The following is a 20,385-nucleotide window of genomic DNA, read 5'->3' as shown; positions in this document are numbered from 1 at the left end:
TGCCCCCAATAGCTCATTTTAAAATGTCCCCTTTTTGCCTTTGTTTTGCACTACTCGTTTCCTTATTTTAAATACCAGATTGTGAGAGATTGTGAGAGGGAAACATCCCTTAACACCACTGTTCAGAGACCTTAATCAAGCCTACACGTACCTCCCACTAACTATTAGCCTCGCGTAGCCAGACTATCTCACTGCGTGGATATGAGTCTGGTGCTTCTATGAGGAAGATTTTTTTCCAAGGGGCGGGATCAATTGCTTAGACCTACAACCAACTACCAATTACACTCTCCCATATTTGAATACTGGGCCCTGATTGGTCACCCCAGACTTCGGGAGCAGGAAATGGATTCACAATGGAGCGGTGCCAGACCCAAATCGCAGAGGGCAATTTTATTTTTGCACTGGCAGATTCGTCTGGTCCCAGGTTAACTAACTATAGCCTTAAACAACGAGAGTGGTGTGTGGGTTTTTATAAGTATTTGTGTCAAGCAGGTTACAATTTCATTGAATGTTTCCACTTTTGTCCCAATATAACGTGAAATCACCCTACTATCGATATGTGTTGCCTACCTGAAAAGTGAAAACTGCATTATATTGATCACTCATTCGCTGTCTAGGTTTGTGTGGGAAAGAAATTGCCACCAGCTCTGTACCCCGTGAATAAGCAGCTGAAGTTGGTGGTACAGTATGGGAGCTTTTTGACTACCCAAAACAAAGTGATGGCTCCATTCAGTTTGATGGACAACCAACCTGCAAGCGAATGTGGAAATAAAGTTGTTGCCAGGACAGGGAACACATCACATTTTTTGTCTGCAGCTCCCTCTACTTGAAACCAGGCATATATAGCTGTGATAAGAAAAAATAGGAGATGCGGAAGACAGTACTGTGCTTTATGTGTGTCTACTGGAAGTGAGGTTATAGGCAGGCCAGGAAAGAATTTGATTCTTGAAGCAAGTGTGAAATATAAATACAGATGGAATTATTTTCTGGTTCAAAGGGAATTCCAGCATGTAGGGGTAAGACATACAATAATATTGTGACTCTCACCACCCTTTATTAACCTGCCCACAGCAATACTGGCCATCTGGCTGTCTGTTAGCAAAATAACCGGAGAATAGATGGGTGGATATTCATGAAACTTGGTGGGACATTATTATATCTCTGCTGTCCAGCAGCAACCAGCTAACTCCAAAACGCTAATTTTTCAGGAAATGAATAAAACCTAATATTTTCAAAACAAAGCACTACTGCCTCATCAAAGACCTGGAAATGGAGTAAGCTGGTTCACGCTGGACAGCGACGATATGGTGCCCCGAAGAGATGAAACGATTTTGATTTGAAAAGGTCAAGGTCACAATGAAGGTCACAGTGAAAATGGAGAGCAGATTGACGTATTTTCATGACAATTAAAGAATCGGTTGCCACGAAGAGATAGTTCACTTTTGGGTTGAAAAGGTCAAGGTTCTGGTTTAGTACATAACTGGTAATATGTCAGGAACGAAGAGATAAAACAGGGGATGTTGGTACCATAGAGTTAAAAATGATAGAGAGGGCATCGGATATCGCCTCCCATCCACTTGCATTGAGGTGCTCACCCAGCGCATGAGGCGAATTCACCCCTTCTTCCGGGTTGTGAAGTGTGATGGGCGAGGCCTATTTGGGGCCACTGTCTGTAATCTCTCAAGAACAGATTCTGCTCTGCGTTTGAATCTGTCGGGGGGGTTCGTCATATCGCGTATGCACTGGCCTACAAGTGGGCGTGCCTTCAGATCAGGAAGCAGGCCGCGCTTTACCCAATCAAATGTAGTGGGCGGGATTTACGTGTCTGCCTCCCCACTAGAAACAAACCGAAACTCATCTAACAATAGCGTCCTCGGAGCAGACAAAACCACGGAAAGATATTCACATTTTAACTTGCTCTTTCATCATAGAAACAAGTGGGCTTATAACCAAAACGATCCATGTTCTCTGGGAGAAGTGGTGTTAGTGTTCCGTGTAGAAATATTGCTAGTGGGAATGAAAACATAGTCGCACCACCGGAAGTGAAAGGCTGAAGGCAGACCAAAACCCTGGTTTCCTTGCGTACGTGTGCTACGTCGACTTCCTCCCAGAGCCAAGTGAGATAGTAAAAAACAGCAGAGGGCGCTGTTTTTCCTTTTCATTTGGCGATGGGTTCCCAGATTGGGGCCACTGTGACACGTTTTGCGTCACCTCGGTGCGCAGCCCCATGCACAAGCTTGTGAAAACGTTTTCGCTCGTTCATGTACAGTGGCCCCAGCCGTTTTGAGCTGCAGTACCTAGAAATGGCCAGCATGTCCAATGCGCTTCAATGCAACCACTGGGTTCTGGGGGCTTGGTTGGTACAGTCAGCAATTGCACTTCCAGGTAAGAGGTAACCTTTTTCATTGTATTTCAAGTATTATTATGCACAAACAGTGAATATACTTTTGTGGTGTAAAAACCCATGCATGGACAAACTTTGCATAAAGCTTATGTGTGTCGTTATAACTAGCCCTAAATACCACAAGCTCACAACGCATCACATCGCAACTCTTTTTTTTTCTTTTCTGTGCCTATAATGACATCCCAAAAATAGGGATGCCAGGTTTAATATGGTTAACTACACATGTGTGTTAGCAAGTGAAAAGCTTTCAGACCTGCTGTCATGTCCCATCTTCACCTTGTGTTATTGACCTTGTTGTGTCAACAGGGACGTCATGGTGTATCTCTGTATATTTTAACCTACACACCCAAAGGGTCTGCACAGGTCAGCAGCCATCATGCACCGTCTGCTGGGGCCCAGAGGCTTTCAGGTCTGAGTACCTGCGTACTAAACTGACAGCCTGGCGCTGCAAAAAAAAATAACAACAACAAACAAAAAACAAACAAACTTTCTACCCCAAGGCTAACACTTCCACACAGGCCACTCTTCACTCACAATTACCTTAATTAATAGAGAAATTATGGCTCAGCATTTGGGCAAACAACAGCCAACGTCCGAGATGGTCATCAGCGGTTTAAATCAAAATTTTGCTAGGTGTCTCTACTTGAGGCGGGCAACTCTTTCAGCAAAAACACCCCCCAAAAACTACTCATTGATTTTGAATTGTTGATGGGTTGTGAGATCTTTTTTCAAGCTTTAAATTTGGCCAATTGGACTGAATCATCTCCTCTGAGTTATTCTAAAATATTTGGAAATTCAGAGCTTGGGTTCAAAATTGGTATGGGGGTTTAGACTTAGCACATTTTCAAAGTAAAAGTAAACATATAAAAAAAACACACAAATAAGTATCTCTCGCAGTTAAACACGTAATCCCAATGAGTATTTGCCTATTTATGTTTTATCTAAGGAAATGGCTCCTCCAGCCGCTACAGCGGATGTCAGCAGTTTTTGTCTCGCTCTGTTCTCATTTTCTCTCTGTTCTCCCTCTCTCTCCCCTCTCACTCTATAACACACACACACACACACACACACACACACACACACACACACACACACACACACACACACACACACACACACACACACACACACACACACACACACACACACACACACACACACACACAGTTTCTCTTGCTCTCCTCTTATGTTGTTTCGTGTCTCCCGCATGACTTAGATGGGTTAAGGAGTGAAGAGAGAGCCTATACGGCAGTAATCCTTTATTTGCTTGATGAACATATTTGTTTACTCTGGGGTATGTGCTCTTAGAGGTAATTACATACCATATCTCACCCACTAATTATAGGCTTTGTAGCAAAATCATCAAGGTCCTCAAAGTCAAGGGCTCTGAACCAGGTTTCTTTAAATACATTAGGTGACATTTTTTTCCCCCAGGCATTCGACTTTGTTTAATTCTGGTGGCTTCAGTATGTCAGACGTGCTTGTGTTTGTGATATGAATGAAAGTGGCCAGTGTCAGACGCAACATATCTATGGCAGCCGCCAAAAGAACATACACAGCAGAATCCGGAGTGTCAATTTAACTCGCCAAGTGTGTGAAAAATTGAACCGTAATGCCTGATTTATACTTTGTTCAGTCAGTGCCATGTCTCGCACCAAAAACAGCCGATCTATAAGCTCACAACGCGTCACAGTGCAAAGTGTAAATCAGAAGTACGGGTGTGCAGAGGGAAGGTGAATCGCTCCCCTGCACAGTGCCATTCATCCTGGGAAACTTTGTTGACCAGCATGTGATGATGAAACCCCTGGCTTGCGGTTGTTAGCCAGTTCTCAACCAGAGGTCATTGTGGAGGAGAGCTCAATGGACAGCATTGGCCCCTGCTGCGCTGCTGAGAGGAGAGGAGAGGAGAGGAGGAGAGGGGGAGAGGAGAGGGGGAGAGGAGAGGAGGAGAGGAGAGGAGAGGAGAGGAGGAGAGCTGCTAATCGGAGAATTGGGGGGATGGGGGGGATTAGGCTGTACTGTTATTGTCTGTTTGATGAGGGATTAAATTCTGTTAATCCAGACCTTCATATGGGACTCCCCATATAAGATAGCAGAGCAGTTCCATCCCATAGCTTAACCATGCCTACCTCCCTCTCTCTCTATCCCTCTCCTTCGGTCTCTCTCTCTCTCTCTCTCTCTCTCTCTCTCTCTCTCTCTCTCTCTCTCTCTCTCTCTCTCGCTTTATTCCTTCTATTCCAATCAATATTAGCTCCCTTCTCTCCCTCCATCTTTATTCCTCATTTTTGTTTCAACTTCCTGTGTGATTCTGGTCATTTCTGATACGGTTAACCAGTTAACCAGGGCTAATAATTTAAGTTGTGCCTCAGCGTATTAAAAACACCATAAAGGTAAATATAGCTAATCTGTATTATTAACGTAATACAACTTTTTATGATGGAGAAGCTAGACACACATACAGCAATATATAAATTGTGGAAGAAAATGTGATTTGAAAAGTAAATACTGTAATACATCTCATGTAAAACTAAAAGAAACATCTAATAAAATGGCAAGCAACCTAGAAAGAACATTGTATTAAAATGTACATGTATTGAGAGACAAGGTCAGAATTCCACTGTCTTTGAGATTAAAATCAAAACAAAACTCAAATTTTGTTTCTTGGCTGAGTTAACATGTTCCATTGTGTTATTGAAATTAAAACACGGTGCATTTCAAAACCTACTCTGCATAAGCCTACACATTAGTTCCCAGACTTCACACTCATAAACGCCCAGATTTACTTCCACTGCTACAGAGGTTGCATAACTTCTCACTAATTAAATATTGACATTGTTTGTCTCAGTTCTAATGCAGATTGAGCCATGTGAATAAATTATTCCTCAACTTCAAATATTCATGATTCAAAGGTGATTTCTAGTTTACCGTAGGTAGTTGGTCTCAGGAGGAAACATAAAGGGACAATAACAATCTTCGAGGCAGATTAGCATAACAGACTTTTATGGAGGAGTTCTCATTCAGTTGATGCAAAACAGAAAGAGGCTTTAAGATGACCCCCTCCTCCACACACACACACACACGCATGCACGCACGCACGCACGCACGCACGCACGCACGCACGCACGCACGCACGCACGCACGCACGCACGCACGCACGCACGCACGCACGCACGCACGCACGCACGCACGCACACACACACACACACACACACACACACACACACACACGCATCTTATAGACACAGCCATAAATGTATATGATTTAATTGATTCGCAGTGAAAAATAAACCCAGAGTTTTATGCATTTGAGTAAACCTCGCACAAGAAGCAGATGTAGATATATTTCACCATCTCCCCCAAAATATGCTTACTGGTGACAGGCAAATAAAGCCACATATGTACATTTAACCAGTTAATAAAACAAAGCCCGCTTAACAATCACAGAGCGTGAGTGAGGAAGAGAGAAACATGAAGAAAAAAAAAAAGTCCGTATATCACCCATTTATATCGGCACGGTAGCTTGTAAAATACCCGTGCATTGTCTTTTGCCACACGTACACTCCTTCCTTGTCGCTGACATCTCTCCTCCGCCTCCTCCCTCCTCCTCCTCCTCCACTCCCTCGCTCGCTCGTTCACTCAGCTCCGACAGCATTTAGAACAGTTGGCACCATTAATGGGAGGGATTGCCTCTAAATTGGCAACAATGAAAAGACAAATTATGAGTGGCAGAGGGCTGGAGAGGGAGAGAGAGGGAGGGGGCGGTGGCGGGGGGGGGGGGGGGGGGGGGCAAGGGAAGAAGAGAAGGATTAGAGTATTTGAATAATTTAGCCCCCTGTGGCTGGTTTGACAGCAGCGTTATTCTGAAGGAAGGCCCCGCTGCTAGAGAAATGAGAGCCTGCACGCAACACGTCTGTGTGTATTCGTACTGTATGTGTGAGAGAGAGTTTGTGTGTGTGCATCGTGTGTCTATATGCCCCACCTCAGTCTTCCTTAACGACTCTGCGCCGGCGATGCACGTTTGATTTGGCAACTGTTCTATTTTACGATCACAAAGGTTAACCACTTAAACCCTTACATACTTTGTTGTGCGACAAACAAGAGAAAATAACTGATCTATAAGCTACATGCCCCCGTCTCAGTCTCCCTTAATGATTCGGTGCACCGATGCACGTTTGATTTGGCAACTGTTTTCTTTTTACGATCAGAAAGGTTAACCACTTAAACCCTACATACTTACTTTGTTGCACGTCAAACAGAGAAAATAGCTGATCAATAAGCTCACAATGCTTGTAGATCAGCTATTTCCGTCGAATATTTGCCCCATTTTCGCCGAATTTTCGCCCGTGTTCACCGAATGTTCTCCTATTTCCGCCGAATGTTCACCTGCTTTCGCTGAATGTTGGCTCATTATGACATGCCCAGAATACGGACTACCAGGGTCCATGTGGTTAAAGGGCCCGGGGACTGACTGAGGCCCCACCATGCATGCTGCTCCGGTTCTGTCAGACGCAGTGTGAGGGCCGGTGTGATGCGTCAGCAGTGATGTTTTGTTTTGTAAGCTGTGTACTGTACTCTGTGTATACACTGTCCTCCCAAACCATTAATCTATTTGCCACAGCAACTTCACATACCGTAGAGCAGAAGTGGTGCTATGGAACTTTACTGTAACTTTTCTGGGATGATAGAAAAAGAAAGAACGCACGCGCACACACACACACACACACACACACACACACACACACACACACACACACACACACACACACACACACACACACACACACACACACACACACACACACACACACACACACACACACACACTCCACAAGCTATTACCCCGAAAATGTGGCGCAATCCATGGAGCATTCTACCGGACCAGTCAAACAGTATCACACTGTCTTCTAAACGTGGACGTGCGTGTATCTCTCCCTCTCGGTGTAAGTGTGTGTGTGTGTGTGTGTGTGTGTGTGTGTGTGTGTGTGTGTGTGTGTGTGTGTGTGTGTGTGTGTGTGTGTGTGTGTGTGTGTGTGTGTGTGTGTGTGTGTGTGTGTGTGTGTGTGTGTGTGTGTGTGTGTGTGTGTGTGAGAGAGAGAGAGAGAGAGAGAGAGAGAGGAAGTAGGAGGCCCAGTGACAGTTCTGTCCCTCACCTGTCCCCCATAGCGCTATCTGGGGACCCCCCTCCCAGGTCCTCTGTAGGGAAGAGGGGAGCCACCCCAGACACCTCCCCACACACAGCTCTACCTCTCTGCTTTTGAACACTTCCTACACTTCAATGGAGACTTGTCTAAAAAAGCTCCTCCACTCCACATCTCAACACAGCCACTTATGAGAAAGAACACTCTCTCTCTCTCTCTCTCTCTCTCTCTCTCTCTCTCTCTCTCTCTCTCTCTCTCTCTCTCTCTCTCTCTCTCCCTCTCCTTCTCTTCCTTCTCTCTCCTCTCTCTTCCTTCTCTCTCTTCCTCTGCTGGCACTTGTAATTATCTTATGCCTGGGAGACAGGTTTTAAGCAGAGGTGTCAGGAGAGGTGCTTCCTGACAGCTAGGGATGATTAGGAGAATTCTGGAGTTTTGTAACTGGTCTCCATGGTGCTCCCCACGGGGCGACCGGCATGCCTTGTTGTCACGGCAACAATAATAGTGGCTCTTAATTTGTTGACGGGGAGAAATTCATCAAGGCTTGAGGTGTCTCTGCGGCCCTAAACAACAGCCCCTCTGGGGGAAAGGAGAGATGCACCGGGGGACCGGCATACTTGGTGACTTGATGCAGAGAACTACTGCATAAACTTCTGCTCCTCCTCACTTCTCACGGATGTTATAGGCTACAGTGCACAGTGCTCAAGCACCCACTTTCTGTCACATCTCCATGTCGCTCATTCCCAATGCTCTCTTTGTACAACTACCGCATTAACTGACCACTGCCCTGTTTCCATCCTCACAAACACACACTATACGCACAGTGCTGTGCAAGCTGTGCGACCCCAAGTTTTGTCTCTTTATTGGAGAGCTCAGTTAACGGTCCTTGGCAGTGTGTGTGTGTGTGTGTGTGTGTGTGTGTGTGTGTGTGTGTGTGTGTGTGTGTGTGTGTGTGTGTGTGTGTGTGTGTGTGTGTGTGTGTGTGTGTGTGTGTGTGTGTGTGTGTGTGTGTGTGTGTGTTGACAGAGATGTGCTTGTATGCACCCGGTTATGTGCTGTCAGTGTAACAACAACCATGCTTGTATCTCATCCTGTGAATAACCTGTGCTTAGGGATTATACAAGGCCACTATACACACCTCATAAATGTTGGATTGGTATGGAGTCCCTCCACTGTAACACTGTGCACACACGCGCACACACGCACACGCACACACGCGCGCGCACGCGCGCACACGCACACGCACACGCACACGCACACGCACACGCGCACACACACACACACACACACACACACACACACACACACACACACACACACACACACACACACAGGGGACAGAACCTCATCCTCTGACCTCTTCCAATAGTCTGATTTAAAGCATGTGCAGTGTACATACTGCGTAATTTCAGCTACAAGGCTAATCATGACAAACAAAGAAATGACGGTAAATTATTATATTCAAACAGTGGCCATTTTGTCATACTCAGATACGTAAAGGAAGCCACTCTACTCTGGGCATATCATAATAGGCGAACATATATACAAAAATAAAACTTTCAGAGAGAATAGCTGATCTACAAGCTCACATTGAGCAGGCCTTGTTCATTGGTCAGGCCTTGTTGGTCAGGCCTTGTTCTAAAACAAGGCCTGACCATCGCCTGGCCTTGGACTTTACTTTTTCTTGTGTGTCCACCATGCAGTGGATTTACCGCCCTATGTGGATACCATTCTATGTGAACCTGACAATGTACATGTCGAATCTCATGTACATACATGGACCTACCAACGTGTAACCAAATGTATGTCTAACCTCATGTACACACTGTACCTACTACTGGTTCATGCTATGTGTATGTAATGTAGATATCTTTTATTCTCGCCTCTCCTTGACATGTTTTTTGTTCTTTTTCGTCTGGCTCCCCCTGTCTCTCCCTTCTTCTTTTCTTCCTCTTTCTGAAAACAACAAAAACAATGGAGCTTAGACAAAAAACGATTTCACCCAATTCTATACATCTGTAAACCTGTAATGTGACAATAAAGTTGATTCTGATTCTAGAGGCTATTTGATGTACAACGAAGTATATAGGGTTTAAGTGGTTAAAACTATTTTCCTAATGATTGAACCTCACTGTTGCCCATGACTCTTTTACTCTCTCTCTGTCTCTCTCCCTTTCTCTCGCCGTCTCTCTTTCTCCCGTCGTCGTTTGTCATCCTGATCCATTAAAGATCTAGTACTGCACATACTGTAGTACATAGTACTCCAATTTATGTCTAAGTGATCAGTCAGAGAGCAGCCACTCACGTTACCCGTATGATGAACTCAGCAGGCTGACAGCACACACACACACACACACACACACACACACACACACACACACACACACACACACACACACACACACACACACACACACACACACACAACCCATACACGCACATAGCACATGCATACGTACACACGCACATGCACTCGCATACACTCACTTTCCGGCGGCCCAGGGTAGCGAAGCGAGAGGGCCTAATTGAGGGGAGATAATGAGTGAGTTTGGGCCTCCCCGCTGGCACCAACAGTGAATGCTCTCTCACCTCTCAACACGTCTCCGTTCTCTGGCAGAGACTAGCCGGTCTACATGCAAAGGAGCTGCTTAGTGTCGGCGTCATCGATTTCCCATCACGAAAGGCTTGAAATTAATATTGATTCAAAAGCATCCACATGATGAATTTATCATGCGCTCGGAGCGTTTGATATGTTTTAGAGGCGAAGAGATTGAGCGAGAGGCGGGTGGTGGTGGTGGGGGGGGGGGGGTTTGGTGGTGGCGGTTAGGGACGCAGAGGAACGCATTGCAGATACTTCTATTGGCCCGTGTTCCGTACACGACACGTTGGTGACATTTTGAGCGAGAGAGGGTTACACTTTGAGAAGTAAAGAAGGGGAGAAAAATAAGTAAAGAGCGGAAAGTTGAGTAAAATGCTGATATAGGCAGAAGGCACTTGGTTGTGAGTATTGTTCGTAGGCTTTCTTGCAAATACAGAAAAGAGGAATACTAGAGGGGAATAGGAGCTAATTAAAACTAAGATCAAAGGCTCCCTTTAAGTGTTTTTCCTCGACACATCCGGGAAAACTCAAAACACTGCTTTTATTTTTCTGCCACCTCAGATATGGGGGCAAAAAAAGACAAATACAGTGAACTTTCTTTGAGTACATATTGTTAACTAATTATCCCATTCAGTTAGATAACATGACCCACTAATAACATGGCATGTCAGTTGCAGTCGCTCCATTGTGATAATCGGCACGCATTTATGACCTTCTGTGTGCGCGCATGGAAAACCTTTTTACAAGCGAGATCGCTCTGGATCCTGATTTAATTTCTCTTCATAAACGATCCTGTCTTAATCCAGCACCAAGCAATTAAGAATGGAGTCGTCGTCTGCATTAACATTTCAATTAATTACCACCAGTGTGTGTGTGTGTGTGTGTGTGTGTGTGTGTGTGTGTGTGTGTGTGTGTGTGTGTGTGTGTGTGTGTGTGTGTGTGTGTGTGTGTGTGTGTGTGTGTGTGTGTGTATGTGTGCGTGCGCGCGTGTGTGTCTGTGTGCGTGTGCGTGTGTGGAGCCCAGGGTACTGATAGATCCCCTGTAGCTCCGCGAGGATTACACCCCTAATCTACACTGTCACTCTGAATGAGCCCAGAGACATACACACTGCACTGAGGGGTGTGGGAGCTGTCAGCTTCTGTTACTGCAGATGGTATGACTTCACACACACACACACACACACACACACACACACACACACACACACACACACACACACACACACACACACACACACACACACACACACACACACACACACACACACACACACACACACACACACACACACACACACACACACACACACACACACACATATACACAGTGTGTGTGCGCATACATGTACATACTGTACATGTATGTACGTAGGCAGTAGGCATGCCCACACAAGCTGCTGTTACTATACATCTGAGGACGTCAAAAACTATTTTCTCATTACAAATGCCATTTTTACTTGCGTTGCTGGCCCAACTTAACCCTAACCACAACCTAACCTTAACCTTAACATCCCTATAATATTGTCCTATTCCAAATCTTAATGCAAATGTTCTCCTTTTCCTCATGGGGAGGACCAGACAAATGTCCCCATGAGGTCCATTTATTCTCGTTTTACTATCATTGTTGAGGAAAAAACACAAACAGACATTTAAGTTTCCCTCCCACCAGGAGAAGGAGATTTCCATCTCCTTCGTAACCTTCGTTCAGGTTATGGATGCTCATAAAAATATTAGTGTAGGACTTCACATTAGACATGAAATCATAGCTTAATATGCTTGACTGAGTTGACTGATGCATTAGGTTGTATATTTTGACCCTCTGCCAGTGTCTCTACTGGCTTAATCTTCAATTATCAACTATATCTATTCTTGTTAACCTCGACTTTGTCTATCCAGGTCCATGTCAAATGATCTCTTCTTCCCATTCACTTCATTGTCTGAGGGACACTAAGTCTTGCTTCTCTAATCTGTAATCTGCTGGTGCCAGCTGTTTTCTAGCCGGCAGACTCTTAGAAGACTAATAACAGATTTACAATCTGTGAGAGTTAACTACAAGTTGTGGCCATCCAGAAAAAATCTAGATAGATCTTAATATGATGGTCAGTGAGCCACTGAGGTTCTAGACAGGATTCGTGACATCATTGTCCGTCCGTTGCTTTGTCCTCCAGGAGGTCACATTCATCCTGTGACGCTCTCTGGTCCAATAGGAGGTGACATTATTACCAGGTCCACTCAGGATTGTAAGTGATTGAGCCGCGCTGTAATGTGACACTGTATTGAGTTAGACCTAGACAGGTCACGGCAACCCTTCCTTCCTCATCAACATCACCGTGTCTAAAAACAGGCCCGCACGGCCCCAATCAATGGTCCTCATATGCATGCATTTACATACTAACCTAATGGATCTTTAGCGTAATCAGAGCCGACCAGCCCGTGGACTTTCGACCACATAGCCACATCAGCCACTTACTTCCCTGCGGTCTCGCGTCAGATTATGTATGTTGTCACAAAATGAGACTCAGGGTTGGGTTCCACCCTATGTGGTAGTGTGGGAAAACGGTTGAGGGTTATCCCTTAAAAGGGGTATGAAACCCTAGGCTGATTTTGTAGTTTTCCAATTCAGGTTAAACACATGGCGGGCTAGTAAGCGACACAGCTTCAGCTAATACAATTAATTATGGGTGTGTTAGGCTTAGGTGTGCTCAGAGCCATGGGTGCACCAATGTAAAGTCGGTATCAGCCCAGAACGAGGGTGTCTATCCCCTATTTAAATGCGCTAGACCCCTGGAAGGTCATGGATTGCTGAGGTGGAGCGCAAAACCTACCATCAGCTCCAAGTAATTACAGCAGGTCCATCGCAGGTCCTCAGGTCCATCTACAGATGCATGGCTGGCGGCAGCCTGGAAGCAGGAGTGGGAGTCGGCCTGGCCCACACGCATCCACTGTTACATCCAGGTACCGGAAGGCGGCACTAAAGGAGAGGAACTGCCACGCCGGCAATGGACCCTGCTGAACCGCCTGCGAACTGGGGTCGGATGCTTCAAAACATCCATAAGGAAATGGGGCCTGGCGGACGTAGCAGCATGCGAGTGTGGGGATAATCACAGTCTGTCCGCTGTATAAACCACCCTCGGAGGCCGGCCTCTTCGATGTGGGACCTGAGACGAGGGCGTGGCTGTATGCTACTGAACTGGACATCTGATGATGACACACGAAAGAAGAAGACTTACAGCACAACTTAGTTACCGAAGCCGTGCTACTCATGCTCTGAGCCGGCCAGTGCCCGGGATCGAACACGGGATCTAGCTGCTAGAGTCTCAGTCTAGCAACTGAGCTACCTGGACACAGTGCACAGAGAAAGTTCCAATAAGCATAGACTGTAGTCAACAGTATTGTCAATGCCAATAGGCACACCTAAATCTAACACACCCATTATAAATATGATTAGCTGCAGCTGTGTTGCTTGTTACATCACGGTGCACAATAAGGTCAGTCGTATGTAGCCTGCCATGTTTTTACCCTGCTGTAGTTTTTAACCTGAAACAAACAGAATCAGCCTATAGGGTTTCATCCCCATTTAAATGAAGCCAAAAAGACATAATGTACACAACACAAACAGTATAAACACAAACAGTATAACTTGGCTGTGCACGGCAGGCCAAGAAGAGACAAACCCATTGAAGTGGGTGTTGTGTACTGTCTGCATGGTTCTCATCCAAATAGCCCTGTTTAGTGTTCCAGTCGAAAAAATATAGGCTAATGTTTTCTGGAATAGTTTTTAAGCGCTTTCAAGATATCATCTTCACCTCTCCCACCCCCTCTCTGCCTGTATCCCTCTTCCTCTCTGTATCATTTTATCATTCTCTCTCTCTCTCTCTCTCTCTCTCTCTCTCTCTCTCTCTCTCTCTCTCTTTCCCCGCTCCACATTTACCACTTCTATTAAAAAAAAGGTTTCTCAGGGGGAGAGAGAGAGAGAGAGAGAGAGAGAGAGAGAGAGAGAGAGAGAGAGAGAGAGAGAGAGAGAGAGAGAGAGAAAGAAACCAAGCAATCCTTGCCAAGTGCTTTCCTCTGGGCAGGCTTAAATGGGTACGTGGCAGTCCATTTATTTATCAGTGGCTAAGTTCGATAGTGTGGCCCATATATAAAAGTGGGGAAATAGGAGCGCCGTCTCACAGGGGGATTTATCACAGCAAGGAAACTCGTTGTTGTTCTTATCTGTCCAGTGCTGCTCCATTCTTCCCCTGCTGATGACGTATGGCTCTCTGCACATACACCCACCATGGCAGGGGAGAGGACACTCTTGTCTGAGAGACTGACACTGACACACACAAAATATCGGCCCAGTACTGGCCTACATGTTTATACGTCAGACAGACGTAAGTAGTCTTGCATTTTCGTTGAGGCAGCTTTCATTGGAGAGAAGTACTGTTTGAAATAACAACATGACAGCAAGGGATTTAGATGTACGGCCATACAACTATTTTCATTTAGGTACATGGATGGATACAGTACACACATATAACACACAAACATGCTCATTTGCTGATATTTGAGCATTCAGCTCTGACGAGATCCTCTCTGAAATGAATAGATGCGATGGCCATCTCAAACTCGCATTCCGATGCAGACACGACTTCCCCGAGCACTCACACACAGAGATACACACACACCTGACTTGAGCCCATCTGGGTCACAGAGCTGGTCTGCAGATGTCTGCAGCTAACGATGTGGAGAACATCATTGGACACTTGGTGATTAAATGAGCAACTTGGGGCAACAACACTTTCCCCTGCCACTCAGGAGATGACAGATTAAGCGTTTGAGTGGCAGCCATCAACTATAGTTCTTCTGGAATGGGCGGGCACACACACACACACACACACACACACACACACACACACACACACACACACACACACACACACACACACACACACACACACACACACACACGCACACACGGGTATACATGCACACACACGTGTTGTCCAAGCAGGTGTCAGTAGGGTCTATCTCTGTTGACAGGCCCTGCCACCACTCGGCCTGTCTGATTGCCTACCCTGTCCCACCTGTCCATCCGTATGTCTGTGTGTCCCATATCAACCCAGCCACTCACCAAATTGTGAATCCTGGGTCGCTCTTGGTGACATGTACTGTACATGGACCATCCATTTCTCCTCTGGCCTCTTAGCGTATACAGAACGACAGACAGGTGGATAGACTGACTGACACATGGACAAGTGAGTCCCCAAGGGGAAGCCACAGAGTCAGACTGATTGGTTGCATTTATAGCGCCATGTATCCACACACACACGCACACGTACGTACACACACACACAGATCACGTACATTGACAAAGCATTTTACTCAGAAAACACAAAAACAACACATGGTCTAGTCTACACCTCAGACACGCAATGACCTCACAAACGTTTGGATTGAGGCGTTCTGAAGGGAACATTAGGATGGGAGCATCTAGAGCAAGCCATCACATTTGCTGTGTTAAATCACCGAATATTAGCACAATGGGAGCTGTTACAGCTATCAAACTGTTCTTTTTTTGTCTTTAAATGGTCCCACATGTGGGTGATCTATGGCGAGAGGTTATATGAGGTTCTGGGAGGGGGTGGGTCTCTGCGTCTGGGGACGGGGCCGCTGAATGTTTATTGATTGACAGTTAACACGGGTTAAGGTCACTTCCTGCCGAAGGAACTCGTCTGATGATTGGCCCGAGTGGCGTCTTCGGAAAGCGTCAATGAGTTCAAAGGTTTTACACGGCATGGTGTCTCCTATATTATCTCCAGTGGTAAAATACCTTCCTGATATTGTGCGATCATAAGATCATAAGGTACAGTATTAAACAAATTCTTTTTCAGTAAAAACACAGAGAGAAACTTACGCTTACTATTAACTCTGTGTGTCTCTCTCTCTCTCTCTCTCTCTCTCTCTCTCTCTCTCTCTCTCTCTCTCTCTCTCTCTCTCTCTCTCTCTCTCTCTCTCACACACTTCAGCTGCATTCCCATGGTAGTCTGCACAAGCCCACCCACCCGCTCCAAAACCCCCCCAACGCCACGGGCAAAGCTTTGTCCCCAAGCGAACATGCTAGAAAGCCTCTGAGTACCCCAATGATCAAAGTCGCCCATTTGTTTGAACATACCGAGACAGAGTCATTAGAAATGCATATTACACGACAGCTATTGCATATTAACACAGTCGGGCAGCCAATTAATCATTAACTCATCAATATCTCATTTGCATGAAATTATTCTCTTTTAAGAGCCTGTGTCTGGGGTGACGGGGGTGAGCTCATCGATAATGCTAATGTCCCCACGGAGCCTGCATAGGAGACGAAGGGGAAGGAGAGCAGGGAGAGAGTCAGAGAGAGCGAGACCATGTTCAAGTTCCACTTTAAAATGTCATATAAAGAGAGATATGATGTACACCATCTGACCAATTTACAACCGTTTATTCAAATACATTTGGAGGGAAATGATGATCCAGACAAGATGCGCTCAACACACATATTCACACGCACGCACACACACAAGTACGCGCACACACACACACACACACACACACACACACACACACACACACACACACACACACACACACACACACACACACACACACACACACACACACACACACACACACACACACACACACACACACACACACACACACACACACTTAGTATTGGCAAGGCCAGAGTGAGAGGTGTGTCTCAAGGTCGCCTAAGGCTTGGGGCACTTATGGATCGCAGCTATGGCGTCTGTGTGCCCTGACTACACTTCAGTGTGTGTGTGTGTGTGTGTGTGTGTGTGTGTGTGTGTGTGTGTGTGTGTGTGTGTGTGTGTGTGTGTGTGTGTGTGTGTGTGTGTGTGTGTGTGTGTGTGTGTGTGTGTGTGTGTGTGTGTGTGTGTGTGTGTGTGTGGCAGGGCTGGTGGATGGAAATGGCAGCATGGGAGTGATTCTGTCGCCCTTCCCTAAAGAGGAAGGTGAGAGGTGCCATGCCCGTTATCCATCAAGACATTGATTCCCACGATGGAATATAATGAAAGAGGGGGAGGCAGGAACCATAGCAGACGAGACATCAAAATTACTTATTGGCCAATTTGTAAGATGTTGTGGGAGACAGTATTGCATATAGGGATCTTTGTGCCAAAGTTACATGTGCAGTAGTCCATCATGCTATGTCTTATTGTGATATGACTGAGAGTAGTTGGGTAGTTAGCTTATCTTGAGATTATGAATTGTTGAACTTGTCCCTCTACAGTCTACACCAAATCTGTTCGCCGAAAACAGCAGATGTATTTGGCATTTTTTTATATTTTCAAGACTTTTTGCCGAATATTTACCTATTATGACATGCTCAGAATAGGGATGCTAGGGTTCAACTGATAAGGGAGTCTGACCTCTCGTCCTCTCCTCTTTTCGTTTTCTCTCCTTCATCTCCTCTCTGGCTCAGGGAGGTGATACAGGTAGTCTGGGCTGATTACCAAACATGAGAATGGTTTCCTAGGTTCAAGACTTCTCATTGATTAACACACACACACACACACACACACACACACACACACACACACACACACACACACACACACACACACACACACACACACACACACACACACACACACACACACACACACACACACACACACACACACACACACACACACACACACACACACACACACACACACCGTCCTTGTGCTCTCCCACAGCCCCACCCTCCATCCCACTTTCAGTTCTACCACCCCCAGCTGTTTCTCAAGTCCACATTCACACTTCACCAGAACCTCCCTCGTGTGTTAAATTAACACTCACAATTTCGCTGTTGAGTGTCATATGGCGACTAAAGGTAACACAGTTTCTTGTTTTGTGTGCATGTGTGTGTGTGCAGTATTTGCACACGTGTGCACCGGCCCGTTCGCACTAGCATGTTTGAGGATTCACCCGAGGCCTAATTAGAACAATGTTATAGCTGCACAGGGAGAGGTATAATAGCACATAATGAAAAATGCCAAATTTCCACTCTAATAAAGGCGAAATTGATTAATGAAAAGCACTTTGAGGTGGAAGAGGTAAAGCGTTGTCGGATATAAAAGATGATGTATTAATCCTCTCCCCTTACAGATGGTTCGGCCCTCCTGACAACTGCTATTCAGCCGAGACACTGTTAGCATGCATAATTATGCTAATTAAGACCTAATTAAGTGCTAATTCTTCTGAGAGTCTCTTTCTTTGCTTGTAATTTAACACGACTCAGCATTTAGCACTTCTTAAAGAATCTCCCTCGCACTCGTGAGTCTCTCACAGCATATAAAGCCGTGTTTTTGCTCTCCGTAAGAAAATGATGAATAAATAAATAAAGAACTTGAGTTGTAAGGTGGGTTGTCATTGTTTGTGTTTTTGCCGTGTTCGGGAGCATCGGCTCTCACCAAGAGTCAGACGAACAGACATACAGAGCCATTGTTATAGTGAGCGACAGCGAGATCAGACATTGTTATCGTGTATTACGTCAGAGAAGAGAGAAAAGTCAGTGACAGCAATGCCGCACGTGTTTGGCGACGGTCGCGTAAACTCTGTGAGTACGTCCGTCATTAAAACGCAGCCATTACAAACGTGACATGACATCTGTCACCCCGCCCATCATCACACAGGTCAGGGCACTTGACCTCTCGCTGTCATAGCGCATGAAGCGATCCGATTGTAATTGGCTGGAAAGGCAAGGAGCGAAAACTATTTGCTAACATTGTCTATATCATTTAGGTATGATAATTCCTTTGGTTGGTATATATACTATAGGCTGCAGGGTCTTTTTGGGTCTGTATTTTTGTCGGGGGGAGGAAGGGGGCAAACTAAGAAAAACAAGTTTAATGCCACACACATATTCTTGCTGTACCCTATATGGCAATGTTGCATGCTTGCTCCAAAACAACGAAATCTTGAAAACTACTGTGTGGATTGCGATGGAATTTTCTGTGCACCTTCAAGCTCCCCAGACGACGAACTCTTCTGTTTCTGGTGTCTCCCTGGCCTTTTCTCTAGCAACACCGGTGGGCCAACATGCCAGCTTTGCACACAAGATATTTCAGAATCACATGAGTGCAACACGTCAAAGTGGTGCCAGGCCAACATTAGTCCATGAGCCAGAGCCCCAAAATTGAGCAATGATTATCGAAAGAGTGGGCAAAACCAAACCTATATTAAATTGTTCATAGGGTCAATACGAGTAAATAAATATATGATAACCTTTCCACAGGAGCAGCTTTTTCATGGTTATCACAAATTTTGTTATTTTCCCCATACGTACAAGACAGGTCCAAAAATAAAATAAAATAAAAAAGAGTTATCATAATGAAACTTCCTGAGTTGATTACTTACATGAAGACAATGATTTATCGTATTACAAGTTTTCTGAAATTGTATATTTAAATATGCAAATTAGGCATTAGGAAAATATGCCCACATTTGCATAACTTTCCAGAATCAACATTGGAACATTGGACAATGCCAGAGTCAACATACTTATTTCATTTTGTTAAGATGTTGGAGTCAAGGGTTTTTAACGAGGGAATATTCAATATCTGGCTCAATTTTGGGGCTCTGACTCATGGACTAAATGCCTAATTTGCATATTTAAATATACAATTTCAGAAAACTTGTAATACGATAAATCATTGTCTTCATGTAAGTAATCAACTCAGGAAGTTTCATTATGATAACTCCTTTTTAAATTTTGTCATTTTTTCACCTGTCTTGTACGTATGGGGAAAATAACAAAATGTGTGATAACCATGAAAAAGCTGCTCCTGCGGAGAGGTTATCATATATTTATTTACTCGTATTGACCCTATGAACAATTTAATATAGGTATGGTTTTGCCCACTCTTTCGATAATGAAATCTTGTCTGGCTCATGGACTACATCCTCTTGAATGTTAGTAAGACCAATGAGATGATTGTGGATTTGTATGCTGCGGCAGCAGAGGAACTACACCTACCTTTGATCAACGGGACACCAGTGGAGAGGTTTCAAGTACCACAGTGTGCACATCATCGTATGTATGGGTGTATGAGTATACATATACAGTAAAATTTATACCATGTTGGCATAAGTGAAATACGGACGTCAAGCGATGATGCTGAAATATGAGGAACGAAGGGGTAGGATTAAATACGTTTTATACTTCATCCTACTCCTTCCATGTGGAATTATAGTATTTTGTTGTTGCCTGT

The sequence above is a fragment of the Gymnoscopelus braueri genome, assembly GCF_963280865.1.
Source record: "Gymnoscopelus braueri genome assembly, chromosome: 9".
In the NCBI taxonomy this organism is placed as follows: Eukaryota; Metazoa; Chordata; class Actinopteri; order Myctophiformes; family Myctophidae; genus Gymnoscopelus; species Gymnoscopelus braueri.
Note: the sequence above shows the minus strand (reverse complement) of the source record.